We start from the raw sequence: 14,856 nt of genomic DNA, 5'->3' as shown, positions 1-14,856 counted from the left end.
AGGCCAGTCTTGTGTAACCCCGTGTCCCTCCGTCATTGTGGGCTGCCCAGGGTGTGGAGGGCGAGAGGGTGGGCACCTCCCAGGGGAGGCAGCTCCTGTGTGGCCAGAGGCAGTTCTCTGGATCAAGGGACAGCTGCAAGCTGTCAGCAACCAATAGTCACAGCAGCTGAGGGGTGGTGGCCCAGCCAGAAGAGGCCCCTGGGCAGAGTGCCAGCAGCGTCTACCCTGCAGGGACCCAGCACCTTCCAGGTAGCCTGACCCCAGCTAAGGAAATGAAAACCTGAAACCTGCCTTTCCAGGTGAAGTGGCTCCGAGGGTCACTGGGCGTAATTTGCTACCTAAGGAAAGTCCAGCGGTTCTTGATTACCATCCCCTGCCCTCCACGCCGCTCAGGTTTCCTGCTCATCCTCTGGGCCAGCCTGGAGAAGAAAGACAATAAGTCTTCTTTTCTTCATGTCCCTACAATGTGCCAGGAACTCTTCAAGAAACTTGGCCTATATTATCTCATCCAACTTTCCCAGCAACCCTGAGAAATGGGCCTTGTAATGCCCGTGCCTGCAAGGTGGAAGCCATGGCTGGCCGAGGTGAAATCCCTTCCCGGCACTGCACAGCTAGGAATGGCAGTGCCAGGACTCACAGCCAACCCTCCTGGGCCAAAGCCTGTGCTCTTCCCCACCATCTCCATGGGCGTGGGTCGGGGAGAGGACGCATCAGGAGACTGTGCCTTCCTATTCTTTCTCTTTCTCCAGGCAGCCTCAGCAAGCACTGCAGGAATTCAGGGAGCAAAGAGGGAAGTCAAGGAACCCTATCCTATGGCTTCCCCTACTGATGAGTAGTGGAGTTGAGAATGTGCATCTTTCCCCAACAGCATGGAAGCTCACTCATTTGTTTTCCCTACTGTCACCTGGCATCTGATTCAAACACCAAATTACCTGGACTCCAGAGTCTAGAACACGTTTCTTATGTGGAATTCTTGGATTCCTGTCTTTCCTTCCCACTGCCTATAATCTTCTGAGACTCCCAAATGTCTCTGGGTCAAGGCCCAACTTGTAGGCCTGGGTTTTGAGATCCCTCTGCAGTTTGTCAAGTTTCTTTATTTTTATTTATTTATTTATTTGTTGTAATTTTTTTTTTAGTAGAGACAGGGTTTCACCATGTTAGCCAGGATGGTCTCCATCCTCTGATCTTGTGACCCACCCACCTTGGACTCCCAAAGTGTTGGGATTAAGGCGTGAGCCACTGTACCTGGCCCAGGTTTCTTTTTTTTTTTTTTTTTTTTTTTGAGACAAAGTCTCACTCTTGTCCCCCAAGCTGGAGTGCAATGGCACAATCTTGGCTCACTGCAACCTTCGCCTCCCAGGTTCGAGCAATTCTCCTGCCTCAGCCTCCCGAGTAGCTGGGATTACAGATGCATACCACCACGCCCAGCTAATTTTTGTATTTTAAGTAGAGACGGGGGTTTCACCATGTTGGCCAGGCTGGTCACGAACTCCTGACCTCAGGTGATCTGCCCACCTTGGCCTCCCAAAGTGTTGGGATTACAGACGTGAGCCACCGTGCCAAGCCACAGTTTGCCAAGTTTCTTCCAACCAATCCTATCTTTCAAGGTTGCCCGTCACCATCTCCCACTGTAATACGAAGGAGATCTGCCATTTATTTGCTCAATACCTAAAAATATTTGTTCTTATTTAGGGAGCCCATGCCACATGCCCAAGATGGGCAGATCACTTTGTATGTGTTGTCTTGTGTGAACCTCATGAGGACCCCATCAGGTCAGTCCTGTTCTCATCTTACAGATGAAAAATTGGAACTCAGTGAGATACAATAACCTATTCAAAGTCTCAAAGCCAGTGAGGAATAGAACAAGGATTAATGCAAGTCAGTCTGGCCCAGACCCTGTGCTCTCTACTTCTCGGTCAGCACTCTCCAATAGAACTTTCCCAATGATGGAAATGCTGTATGTTGGTACTGCCCAGGTCAGTAGCTGCTAGCCACATGAGGCTGTTAAGCACTTAAAATTTAGCTGGTGCAACTGAGGAACTGTTCTTTAAATTATATTCGATTTTAATTAATTCAATTAATTTAATTAGTGGCATTAATTAGTTAATTAATGAGTGCAACTGAGGACCTGTATTTTAAATTTAAAATATAAGTTTAATTAGAAATAGCAGGTGAGCGCGGTGGCTCACACCTGTAATTCCAGCACTTTGGGAGGCCGAGGTGGGCGAGCTGCGAGGTCAGGAGTTCGAGGCTAGCCTGGCCAACATGGCGAAACCCTGTCTCCACTAAAAGTACAAAACTTAGCCGGGCATGGTGGCACGCGCTTGTAATCCCAGCTACTCAGGAGACTGAGGCAGGAGAATCGCTTGAACCCCGGAGTTGGAGATTGCAGTGAGCCAAGATTGCACCATTGCACTCCACCCTGGGCGACAAGAGTGAAACGCCATCTGAATGAATGGAAGGAAGGAAGGAAGGAAGGAAGGAAGGAAGGAAGGAAGGAAGGAAGGAAAAAAAAGGAAATAGCCACGTGAGGCTAGTAGACATAAAGAACTGTGACAGACCTGAGATGTCACCCTATTTGCAAGCCAACAGATTAGCTTGCTGGCAGATGCTGACAAAAGATAGCAGCTTCCTGGATTAGAGTCAAAAGACTTTACTCCAGCACAGCAGGCAGCCTAAGTTTCACGTTTGCATCATTTCTACTTGTACCCCAAGTCTCATGGGCTTGCTTCATAGATGAGGAACCTCAATCTTTTACTATAATGGTCTGCAAGTGAACCTACTCAACTTTTCTCTTGGAGGGAGGCATTATCTTTATGATCCTGGAGAGTGAGCACACCTGAGCCCTGCTCTGGAAGGAGACACTGTCTCTATGTTCCATGCTCTGTGTATCCTTGAAAAGGTAGTTCAGAAAAGAAGCCTCCCTGTGCTTCTGCTTGCAAGACACACGGAAGTGCAAGAGACCCATGAAGAATTGTCTGTCAACCATGGATGCTGCATTGGACACTGCAACTCCCAATTGTCTGCAGTGCCTGTTCTGGGATGTTTCACATGTATTACATCATTGGCCACCCCCAGATGTCTGCAGAGTTAGCCTGTCTTTTCTGTTTAGCAGGTGAAGAAATTGAGGCTCACTCCCACCCAGCTTCCTGAACTTTGAGATCGTGGATTCTCCTACCCAATACCAACTCTTTCTGCTTCCCCCTTGTTCCCCCAAAAAACAGAAACCTGGGATGTTTGTCCTCCTCACTCCTTTTCAAAACTTTACCCTCCAAAACTGGAATTCCTTTTCTCTTCTGCCTTGTCATCTTCTTCCGATTTTCCAGAAGAGTTGCCAGTCTGACCTCCTCCCCGAAGCGTTCCCTGCGTAGCCCAACCTATGCTGAACTCCCCTGTCTCTTCTCGATCATAGAAGGTCCTATCTCATACTCTTCACTGACAGCTCTTGAGGGCAGAGCCTGTACCTTCCCATGGCCACTCTTCCCCAACATGGCCTATCTCAGGAGTTGGGAGAAAAACAAACCAACAAATAAGAACTCAAAAAACCAAACCAGAAACAAGCAGCTATTATTTTATGCCTGGGATTGACTTCCCACTTCACTACCCACTTTCAATTCCAGGCCCCAGGGAGTGGGTGAATGGGCTTGATTCTTTCCCAGAAAGGGGAGATGTTTTGAAATGACTCAAAGAAAAGCTGATTGGATTGGATTGAGTTTTGGTAAATCCACCCACAAGAGTAGAGAAACTTGACATTTGCCTTCCGAGCCAGCAAGAGGGAGGAATCTCATTTCCTTCTAACTGAGCAGGAGGCGACGGAATGATGCCTGAGCAGGTCTCAGGAGACTGGGTTCTAGTCCAAGTTCTGAGGCTGGCTGGCTACATGACCTTGGGGAAGACACTCCCCTTTTCCAGGTCTTGGTTTCTCATCTGTGATGCAGGACTGGAGGAGGGGGAGAGGAGTCAGACTCTCCAGTTGCCCTCCCACCCTACCTTCCATTCTGGGCTTCAGTGGCCCTCCGGGCCAGGAAAGCCCAGCCTTCACTTCACAGGAACTCAGTGAAGTTCTGTTCCTCCCAGCCTACTTCCTGCCACCTCCCTGAGCAGGACCAGCCTCCCCTCCTCTCCATGTACAGTGTAGACGTTGCACACTGCCTGGCTGAGGGAGCACCCACTGTAAGGCTGTGCTGAAATAGCAGCATTTGATTCTAATCCAAACTCCTCTATCTTCAGCCCTGATACATTACCTCATCATAAACATAATTCACAGTGCCACCATCGCTGCCTTGAAAAGTGGGCATGTTTTTCTCTGCACTCTCATTCAGTTATTTTTAGGAAATGCCATGTAGTTCCCATATACTTGACATCTACCTGCTTTCACTACATCTGGAGAGATTCAGGAAAACAGAAAGTCCTTGTTAAGGATAAGGCCTAGGGTGGAGCTGTGATGTACTTTCCATTTGTAAAACCCAGGCAGAAGAGTCCGTGCAGGTTAAAGACACAGATAAAGAAAAACAATTGATCGAAGAACAATTGGCCCAGCTAGGGTGGAGGTTCTCCAGGCAACCAGGCAGTGGGGGGCTGGACGGAGGGAGAAAGGAAAGGAGGGAGGGAGGGTCTTCAAGGAGGGGTGTCAGGGATGGGGCAGAGAGGGAGCAGACAGTGGATCCTAATCATTACAGACACTGTGCTGAGAACTCTTATCACCTCTCACTGAATCCTTACAGCAGCCCCAGGATGTGGGTATGCTCATTATCCCTGTTTTGCAGATGAGAAAACTGAAGTTCAGAGATGAAATGGCTTATCCATGGCCACTGAGCTGCAAAATGGCAGAGCCTGAGTGGGAGTCGGATCTCCTGACCATCTACTCAGTTCTTACAAATCAAACGTTTGTTGGGGGGAGATAGAATGCTTGCAAAAGGAACTCTGTGTTTGTCAGCTTTGCTGCATAACAAAATCTTCCAAGCTCAGTGACTTGCAACAAATGTTTATTTCTTGTTCATTACAAGTGAAAATGCTGTGGGTAACCTGCAGGTCAGCTGTGGCTCAGCAAAGCTCTGTGAATTTTCTCAGTTTAAGGTCCAGGGTGAAGGTAGTCACTAACCAGGACATGCTGTGCTCTAACCAGAACTGAAAGAACTACGTAGTCAAATTTCAGCTTTCTGCTCAGAGATGGCACATGTTAGAACCGCACATACTCTGTCGACCAAAGCAAGTGACGTGGCCAAGCCCAATGTCAGTGGAGCAGGGAGGGTTATTATCTGTCCTCCCACAGTGAGAGGTGGAGGGTGCTAGAAGGGGAATAAACAGTTGCATGATACACTTGGCTGGGCCGCACTGGACTCTGCAAACAGATGCCTGGGTCTGACTCCTATCTCTGTCACTTAATAGTTGTGGTCATATGGCCTTCAGCAAAGTGCTTGACCACACTGTGCCTCAGCTTTCTCATCCGCAAGATGGGGATGATAGTTATAGTCCTGCTTTAATTTGCTAGAGCTGCCATAACAAAATATCACAAACTCGGTGGCTTAAACGACAAAAATTTATTTTCTCACAGATCTGGAAGCTGGAAACCCGAGATCAAGGTGTCTTCAGGGTTGGTTTCTGATGAGGGCTCTCTTTCTGGCTTGCAAATGGCTGCCTTCTAATTTGTCCTCACATGACTTTCTTCTGTGCATATGGTGAGAGTGTTTTCTGGCACCTCTTTTTTTTTTTTTTTTTTAATAGGAACATCAGTTCTAGCAGATTGTGGCCCCAGCATTATGATCTCATTTAACCTTATTATCTTCCTAAAGGTCTTATCTCCAAATACAGTCATCTTGAGGGTTAAGGCATCAACATATGAATTTGGTGGGGGTGTGGGGGACAGTTCAGTCCATAGCAAGGGCCAATTCTGCAGGGCTGTTGTGATGATTTAAATGGGTTAGGATAGTGTCTGGCCTACAGGCAAGCACTGAATAAGAGCTAGGCTGCTCTTAGTGCCCTGGTGGTAGCAGGCCCCACAGTATCATGATTGGGCATTCCCTGTAATGATAATGCCTCATTTGCTTTCTTTGTCCTTTGCAGCCTCTCCCAATTCCTGGCATAAATGAGGTGACCAGGAAATGGATGCTTGTGTGCCCCAGTGAATCCTGAGGCAGTTGACAGAAGGCACGCAGGGTTTGAGGTGCCCTGGGCTGCACTCGCTGCTGTGTTGCTGACCTGCTTGGTGACTTTGGCCAAGCCGCCGTCTTCTGCCAGCCAGGATGCATCTCATTAAGACAAAGCTTGTTTTGTCCACAAAATCTCAGCAGATTTCATTTCCCCGTGGCCTTTTGTGGCTATTCCTAAGTATTGGGTAGTGTTCAGAGCCAAAGTGCTAGAGATTGGGTTTTTGTTGTTGTTGTTGTTTGTTTTTGTTTTTTGTTTTTTTCTTGAGACGGAGTTTCACTCTTATGACCCAGGTTGGAGCACAGTGGCGCAATCTTGGCTGTCTGCAACCTCCGCCTCCCTGCAACCTCTGCTTCCCAGGTTCAAGCGATTCTCCTGCCTCAGCCTCCCAAGTAGCTGGGATTACAGACGCCTGCCACCACACCTAGCTCATTTTCGTATTTTTAGTTGAGACAGGGTTTCACCATGTTGGCCAAGCTGGTCTTTGAACTCCTGACCTCAAGTGATCCGCCCACCTTGACCTTCCAAAGTGCTGGGATTACAGGCTGAGCCACTGCACTCGTCCAGAGAGATTGTTTCTTTTACAGAAATGTTCTTATAGATTCCAAATTGACAGTAATTCTCCAAACCCTCTCCCACAGCTACTGCTCCCCACCTTAAGACAGCACCTAATGACCCTGCCAGATAGGGCCAGGCTGGACAGGCATAGGAGAACTTACTCTCGCTGCCTGCGTCTGGGGCAGTTTCTGGGTTATGCCTAAGTGCACACACTTCCTTGGGGATGGGGGTGGGTGAGAACAGCCTTTGACCTGCAAACCTGGGTTGCAGTCCCCATTCTGCCCTTGCTCCCCTTAGTCCACCGAGCTGCTCAACCTCCGAGCTTTGGTTTCACTCTGTGTGTGATGGCGAGGCTGGAGCTACCCCAAGGGACTGCCATGGGGCTAAATAATGGATGTGAAAGGCCTTAACCCAGTGCCAGGCACACAGCAGGTCCCAGAAAAAGGATGTGCCATCCTCTCACTTTCTGTTTACCCCACCCGTCCTCATCCTTCACTGAGTGAGTGTTTTCCTGCTCTTGAGTAGCTACCCACAGACACAGAACCACCCAGGCTTAAGGCGACCTCTTGGGATTCCCTGGCAACACTGAGAAAGCCTGCGTGGATTTTTCTATCCTCGCTCGTGTTACCTTTCCCACATCTGGCCTTGCTTAGAAAGAACGATGTGTGAGGCTGTTTGTTTAGTAGAGAGCTCTGTTAGCTGAGGAGGGACAGATTAAAGGCCAAGCCTGTCCAAGTCCCCTTGCCTGGTGTGGCTCAGCCCGGCAGCGTTGGGAAGGAGAGCACCAGGTGAAAGTTCTTGGCGTCCTCCCAGCTCATTGCTAATTCGTTATTTGTATGATGACTGATGCAGTGCATTTTTGACCCTCTCAGTCTCAACTTCCTCATCAGGAAAACAGGAACAAAGATACCTTCTGTGAGATGTGCAGCATCTGGCCCAGAGTAGAAGGTGATGATGATGATGAAGATGATGATAGCTCAGCCCTTAGGGAGCATTGCTGACAGGCCAGGAATGCGTTAAGCACTTCATATTCCTTGACCCTCTTAATCTTCTTGGCAACCCTAGGAGGTGGGCACTATTATTCTTTTTCTTTACAGATGAGGAAACTGAGACACAGTGAGGTTAAGTGACTCCGGGCAGGATGTACAGCCAGTGAATGACAGGGCTAGGAATTGGACCCAGGCTGTCTTGCTCCATAGCCCCCGACCCTCATCACTGCCCTCAGACCCAGGTGACATCAATTATGTCAAGCTGTGTCTCCTCCCTACAACCTTCCCTGCACTGTTGCGGAAAAGGACACAAAGAGCAGGTGTTGCTTGTTCTGAAAAGTACTTACTTTTAATTAAACTAAAAACATCCCTTTCACGTTGTTTCTCTAGAGAGTCAGAGGCAGGGCAGCCCCTCCCTGGGCACCTGCTCCCTCCTTCAGGCCCCCGTGGGCCTCTCAGTGTGATATTAATGTCTGAAGGCCTCCGACTCATCCATTATTGATGGGGCATGGGTACACTGTGGGGAGAGGGTGAGATTGAGTCCCAGGCAGTCTTAACAGCTCAGGAAGTTCTTTTTATCCCTGTCCCTGGTGGAAAAGTGCATTACAGGTGACAGGCGCAAAAGCAGCTGTGACCGAAGCTACTGCCAGCCGTGGGTAGGGCATGATTATCACTTGTTATTGAGCACCCTCTTCTCATTCAGGATTTAGGAAAAAAATTACAGCAATGACAACATCACTTCTCTGATCTTGAGTCTTAAGTTCACGTCTCTCTGTTCCTTCACAAAATGCCTAGCTGTCTGTTTCCTGCCAGTTAGAAAAATATGCCAGACTCAGAACTACCTCCCGCCCCGGCCCAATGAGATCTGTGACCTGCCCCCAGCCCTGTTGTGAGTGCACACACTTCCTTGGGGTTGGGGGTGGGTGAGAACAGCCTTTGACCTGCAGACCTGGGTTCCAGTCCCCATTCTGCCCTTGCTCCCCTTAGTCCACCGAGCTGCTCAACCTCCGAGCTTTGGTTTCACTCTGTGTGTGATGGCAAGGCTGGAGCTACCCCAAGGGACTGCCATGGGGCTAAATAATGAATGTGAAAAGCCTTAACCCAGTGCCGGGCACACAGCAGGTCCCAGAAAAAGGATGTGCCATCCTCTCACTTTCTGTTTACTCCACCTGTGCTTATCCTTCAGGGTTTGAGCAAGATCCGCTTGTCCTGGCCCTCTTTGACTCATTCCTCCCCCATTTCGGTGTTTTGCACGTTGGTTAAAACTCTTTGGGGCAGGCTCTCCAAATTTAGTATTTTTACAACAGGAAGTGGTCTTAGAGCTCATGCAGCTCAGAGCTTTCTGTTTGCAGTTTGGGACAGGAAGCTTCTGCACGAAGGTCCCCTGGCTCCCGTCCAGTGCTCCTTAAGTGACTGTCTTCTTTCCCCACACTGAGTGCCTTGAAAGGGCTCAGAGGCTTCATGTGAGCACTTAGCATTTAGTGTGTATATCTGAGCCAAGCAGGGACAGAAACTGTCTCACCGATCCTCACGCCCTCTCCCCATGTTCAGTGTCCTGAGTATTTTCTTCTATTTTTCAGATGAAGAAACTGAGACTCAGAGAAGTTAAGAGACTCCATTGAGGTCACACAGCCGGTAAGTGGCAGAGCTGGGATTCGAACCCAGCTCTCTTTCACTCCAGAGCCTGTGCTCTAAATTGCCTTGCTTTCTTTGCCTTAAAATGGGGAGCCTGCGACTTTGTTTTCTGTTTTGATGGTGCTCACACAGATTCCTGGATTGAAAGGAGAGGGCCCCTGGGTCCAAGAATTCAGAAGGGTGGTGGCGTTTGAGAAAAACAACCCCATTCCCAGTGGATGCCGTGGCTGGGACAAACCCAGAGCTTCAGCACACCCGGGTTCAGGATCGAGCCCACTGTGGCCAGCAGGGTCCTGGGTCCATTCTCCCAGGAAGGTTGCTCCAAGGCCCCAGGATCTGTAGGAACCAGACCCCTGGAACCCCACAGCAGGGCCCAGGTGCCTCTTCGTGTGCTGTGTGCCTCATGTTCTGCCTCAACCACAGAGGAGCCCGGCAGGCAGGACTCAGTCTCACTCAGCACCACTCTGGATGGTTGCATAGTTACACGGTGTGGTTTGTAGTATTTTTGGTTTTGTTGTTTTTGCAAAAGCCAAAGGAAGTCTGTGGGCTGAGTTCTACCTTCCCTTCTTTGAGGATAGTTGGCCTGCTCAGTCAAGGGCAAGCAGAGCTCAGCTAGGGGAAAAAACAAAAACAAAACAAAAAACAAAAAAACCCTCCAAACACAAAGTTCACAGATCAGAGGGCACCTGACCTAGCCGGACAGTGGCACTGGCTTGTTCATGGGCAGGGCTCATTGGAAGGTCCGTTACAATCATCCCATTTTCCAGATGAGGACACTGAGGCCCAGAAACAACCACACCCTCACCTCTTGGGAGGCACAAATCAGAATGAATCTTTGCTCCCTGAGTGCTGAGTGCTTTGCTGTTTCACAGCTCGCTGTCCCTGCAGTCCACACATACTCATTGAGGGCCTACTGCTGCTCCCCAGCAGGCACACAGCAGTCGGAGTCGGATGAACTGCCTGCCTCCTGGTGGGGGAAGACAGAGAGACAGACATTCAGTCCACTGTCCAGTGCTAGTTCCTGATGACGGCTGTGAAGGGGAATGCCACAGAACAAGTGGCACAGACAGCGATGCTATTTTAGGGTGATCAGGCAAGGCTTCTCCAAGGAGGGCATTTGGACAGAACCGTGAATGCAGTGAGTGAGCAAGCCATATGAATTCTGGGGTAGGAACAGTATTGGTAGAGGGAACAGCAGGTGCAAAGGCCCTGAGGCAGAGAGTATGCTTGATGTACCATCACGCTCTTTGAGTTTGATTCTCTGGGTGTTTGCTACCCCACCCCCCACCACCATCACAGTGGCTGCTCACCTCTAATATCCCTTCCTTAGTCACCTCCAAGTGTCTGCAGGAGTGTGGCAGTGGGATGGGGGTTGTGTAGCAAGAAAAATCAAACAAAATTGCATGGGGCAGAAGAAAGGTGTATCTCTAATAGGAAACTACTTGTCTTAGTCCTTAATCCACTTTGCACAATTTCTGTCTTTGATGAAGCTTGCAATGGTTTCATCTTCTTGCTTTGTATGTATTCTCAAAATACCTTCTTTAACTAGAGCTGTGAGTTCTCAGCACACTGCAGTCCACTATATCAGGTCCGTCTTTCCAGGCAGAGCAGGAACCCGGATTCAAAAACCACAGAAAGAGGAGAAGAAATCGTTTTGGAAACTACACTGCTCACTGCTGACCTTGTGCTGAGCTCAGGGAGGGAGGTGCAGCAGGCAGACAGTGGCTGGGTGGGGTGCAGTGGCTGACAGACCTCCGGACCTCTGTCTGGGCACAGCCATTAGGCTCAGGCCCCTGTGTGCGGACTTAGGTCCCTCCTTCATCACAGGGTGGTGTTAGCACCAGCCGAGTTCCTGGGGGAGCAGTTCGTGGGGCTGGGTGTGCTGGAAGAGACATGCTGAGGAGTTAGGGACCCCAGGTTCTCTCTGACTTTGTTTTCTGTTTTGATTTTGCTCACATAGATTTATCAGTTGATAAAAAAGAAGGGCTCCTGGGTCCAAGAACTCGGAAGAGGGGTGGTATTTGGGAAAAATAGCCCCATCCCCGTTGGGTGCTGTGGCCTGGACAATCCCAGAGCGTCCACACACCAGCGTTCAGGATTGAGCCCATTATGGCCAGCAGAGGCCCCGGTCCCCATCCCAGGAAAGTTGCTCTGAGGCTCCAGGCTTTCTAGGAACCAGACCCCTGGGCTCCACAGCAGGGCCAGGTGCCTCTTCATGTGCTGTAGTCTCATCTTAGTGCCACCTCGGCCAGTGTACAACTTTGGGCAAGTCTCGCCCCCTCCTGGAGACTCTGAAAATGGAACAGAAAGGTGTGGTCATCTGTATGTTCCTGTGGTCTGGAAATGCTACGACCTTTTTGCCTCTAAGGCAGGTAGCAGCCAGGCATGGGGACTGGGCTTCTGTCAGCTCCCCTTTGATTCTGTAGACCTCTGGCTCTTAGCAAAGAGATGTCCTAGAAAGGGGGGCAGTACCTTGGTGATCCTGTCTTGGACATTTAGACCAGAGCTTCCGCCCATTCTCACCTCTCCTTGACCTGAGACCTGTGGCTGCAGAGCCAGAAGCTCATTTCCAGAAGCAGCAGAATGTCTCTGTTTCCACAGGGCTCAGAGGTATTTATTAAGCCTTCCATTAACTGCATCTTACTCAGCTGGAAAAATAATACTCAGAAAGCAATTCTGTCTGGTTTCTGGCCTGTAAAGCTCCTGAAGAGTTCTTGTAAGGAAGGCTCAAAAAACGCCTGTGCTGTGTGACTCGGAGCCCAGCCCTGTAGCTTCCCTCCAAGGAGCAGGCAGCTCAGTGGTTGACCAGCAAGCCCGTTATCATTCAGCACCATTGGGTCATCCATGTGTCTGCCTGCCAATTAAACAAGTGCTTATGAGGGGCCTGGGGCCAGGGGCACATACCGAGAGTACTAAGGCTAAATAAGACACAGCGCGTGCCCTCCACAGCAGTTCAGGCGCAACATGACCACTTTCTCTATTCGGTAAAACTCAGAGAGTTCTTGACTTTATTATTCGCAGTTCAAAAGCGGCGTGAGCTTTTGTGTCGGCTCCCCTTCACCCCCTAAGTGCCATAGTGGGCATGCAGAGGGCCCATATAGATGCCTGCACATGCAATGGGTTACGATATAGGACAGGAACACCAAGCTTGGGGGATCCACCATCTTGTGACAGACAGCGAGCAAGCCAGCTTTTTGTCCCAGAGGGAGACATTACCGCATGTCTCAGGATTGGTTGCTGCAAATGCAAGCCAGGTACAGAGCAGTCAGAGCCTTGCATTCTTTGTCTACCCAGCAAGATGTGTAGGAATGCAAGAAACTCATGGAGGAACGTCTGCAAACAATGCATTAGCATTGCACATATCTGGATCTGAATCCTACCTCTAACAATTTAACTAAGTGTTCAATTGGGTAAATTGCAATCACTGGACTTCTCAGCCTCAGTTTCCTCTTCTATAAAATGGGGATAATGCCTACTTTCCAGGTGATTGTGAAAGAGAGTGTAGGGTCACTCCTCTGGGAATACAGTAGGGAACTAAGAAAGCCCTTGAGTTCAAGAAACTTAGTTGCTTGGGGAATCCTTTCAGCTATATGTAAGTATGCAATGTCAGTTAGTCATGTGTGTGGCTTATGCCTGTAATCCCAGCACTTTGGGAGGCTGAGGCAGGCAGATCACAAGGTCAGGAGATGGAGACCATCTTGGCTAACATGGTGAAACCCTGTCTCTACTAAAAATACAAACAATTAGCTGGGCGTGGTGGCACATGCCTGTAGTCCCAGCTACTCGGGAGGCTGAAGGAGAAAAATCGCTTGAACCCAGGAGGTAGAGGTTGTAGTGAGCCAAGATCATGCCACTGCACTCCAGCCTGGGCGACAGAGTGAGACTCTATCTCAAAAAAATAAAATAAAAATAAAAGAATAGAGGAAAAAATGCAGAGGCCGATACATATCATGGTTCAGGGACAGTTTCTGCAAGGATTTGCCATTTGACCCAGCATCCTGAACTGAGTAAAGGAATGACCTTACTACCTGTGGGAAGAGCATTCTGGGCAGAACAGATAGCCTGTGTGTAGGTCCTATGCTTGGCCTGCTTGAGGGATAGCGTGGAAGATGATGCAACTCTGCAGAGTGAACAAGGAAAAGGCATGGAAAATGGAATCAGAGAGTAGGCAGGGACCAGTTCATGTAGGATCTTGCAGGCCTTGATGAGAGCCTTGGATTGCATTGTGGGTGTGGAGAGGACCCACTGAAGGCTTCAGGTAGGTGGGGGCAGGAGGAGAAAATGGCATGGAGGAGGCCGGGAGAGGCTGCAAGGTCTGGGATTTGCTTTTATCCTGCTGCTACTAACAAGTTAGCCTGTTAGTGTTTCACGGATCCTGGCAGAAGACGTGAGATTCCTGGGTCAGGAGTGTTGTAAAGTAGGAAAGATCTGACTGCTTTTTGTGCACAAAGCCTGAGCTCAGAATGAACTCTTCTGAGTTTGAAGGGGAATGATAACTCAGTCAATACTCCCAGAAGCTGAGCCTCAGCCCACAAATAGGAATGAGATTCTTGGAACAGATTCCAGGACACAGCGTATCAGAAGGCTCTTGTTCTGTCTCAGCCTCCACGTCTTACCTGTAAAATAGGGAGAACATTGCTTCCCAGGCATATTGTGGGGCCTTGTAGATAGAAATTGAATCTGAAGACTTATTCTCCGAGTTAATAAGAAACAGCAAATTCTTCCTAATAATGTATCCTTCTAGGTTTTTGATGATCCCTTTTCTTCACTGAGAAGCTATTAAATGTTTCTATGTAGCTCTAGTGCACAACACACACACTCTCAGACATGCATGCAAAGTTTGCCTGCCAGTGTCTTCCTGGATAAAGGATGGTGTTGGTCATTTAGGGGACAAGCAGAGAGAAGAAGGTGAAGAGTCAGAACCCCAGAGGGGCAAGAGAAAATAGCCAGGGCAGCCTCTTTGTTTCTTTTTTTCTTTTTTTTCTGATACAGAGTCTTGCTGTGACGCCCAGGCTGGTGTGCAGTGGCGTAATCTTAGCTCACTGCAACCTCCACCTCCCAGGTTCAAGTGATTCTCCTGCCTCAGCCTCCCGAGTAGCTGGGACTACAGGCGTGTGCCACCACGCCTAGCTAATTTTTTATTTTTCTAGTAGAAACGGGGTTTCACCATATTGGCCAGGCTGGTCTCAAACTCCTGACCTCGTGGTCCACCTGCCTGGGCCTCCCAAAGTGGTGGGATTACAGGCGTGAGCCACCGCGCCCGGCCAGGGTGGTTTTTCTTTCGATCACGTTTCTTCCTCCCGCCCCATGCTGTACATCTGAAGGGAGCTGAGGCTTAACACGCACTGTCCCCCACGTGCAAACTCACGTGCACCCTCTACCCACCCCAGGATGCTCAGCCAGCTGGCCGAGCTTTAGAGCTGGAATTCAGATGGCAGTCTCTAGCCAGTGCTGGGCACATTCTGCCATCCCCATCCCTAGACCTCGTGCCTTTCCAGTCTTCGTTTCTCCCAAAGACCTAAGCAGT

The 14,856-nt window shown here is 49.4% G+C and overlaps 1 protein-coding gene across 3 annotated transcripts in view; it reads left to right on the top strand.

Moving 5' to 3' along the window:
• The window catches only part of ST3GAL1 (ST3 beta-galactoside alpha-2,3-sialyltransferase 1), a 116,192-nt gene that overhangs the window by 62,592 nt on the left and 38,744 nt on the right, over window positions 1-14,856 (top strand). For 2 of the 3 annotated variants that reach the window (XM_038000103.2, XM_073018368.1), the window contains exon 3: window positions 9,275-9,329. The gene's annotated coding sequence lies outside the window, so the exon portion shown is untranslated. Of the gene's footprint in view, window positions 1-9,056; window positions 9,158-9,274; window positions 9,330-14,856 lie in introns of those variants that run through there. The other variant, XM_008001596.3, reaches the window with a different exon arrangement.

This window comes from Chlorocebus sabaeus, chromosome 8, assembly GCF_047675955.1.
Source record: "Chlorocebus sabaeus isolate Y175 chromosome 8, mChlSab1.0.hap1, whole genome shotgun sequence".
Taxonomy (NCBI): domain Eukaryota; kingdom Metazoa; phylum Chordata; class Mammalia; order Primates; family Cercopithecidae; genus Chlorocebus; species Chlorocebus sabaeus.
This window is presented reverse-complemented; position numbering and strand designations above follow the sequence as displayed.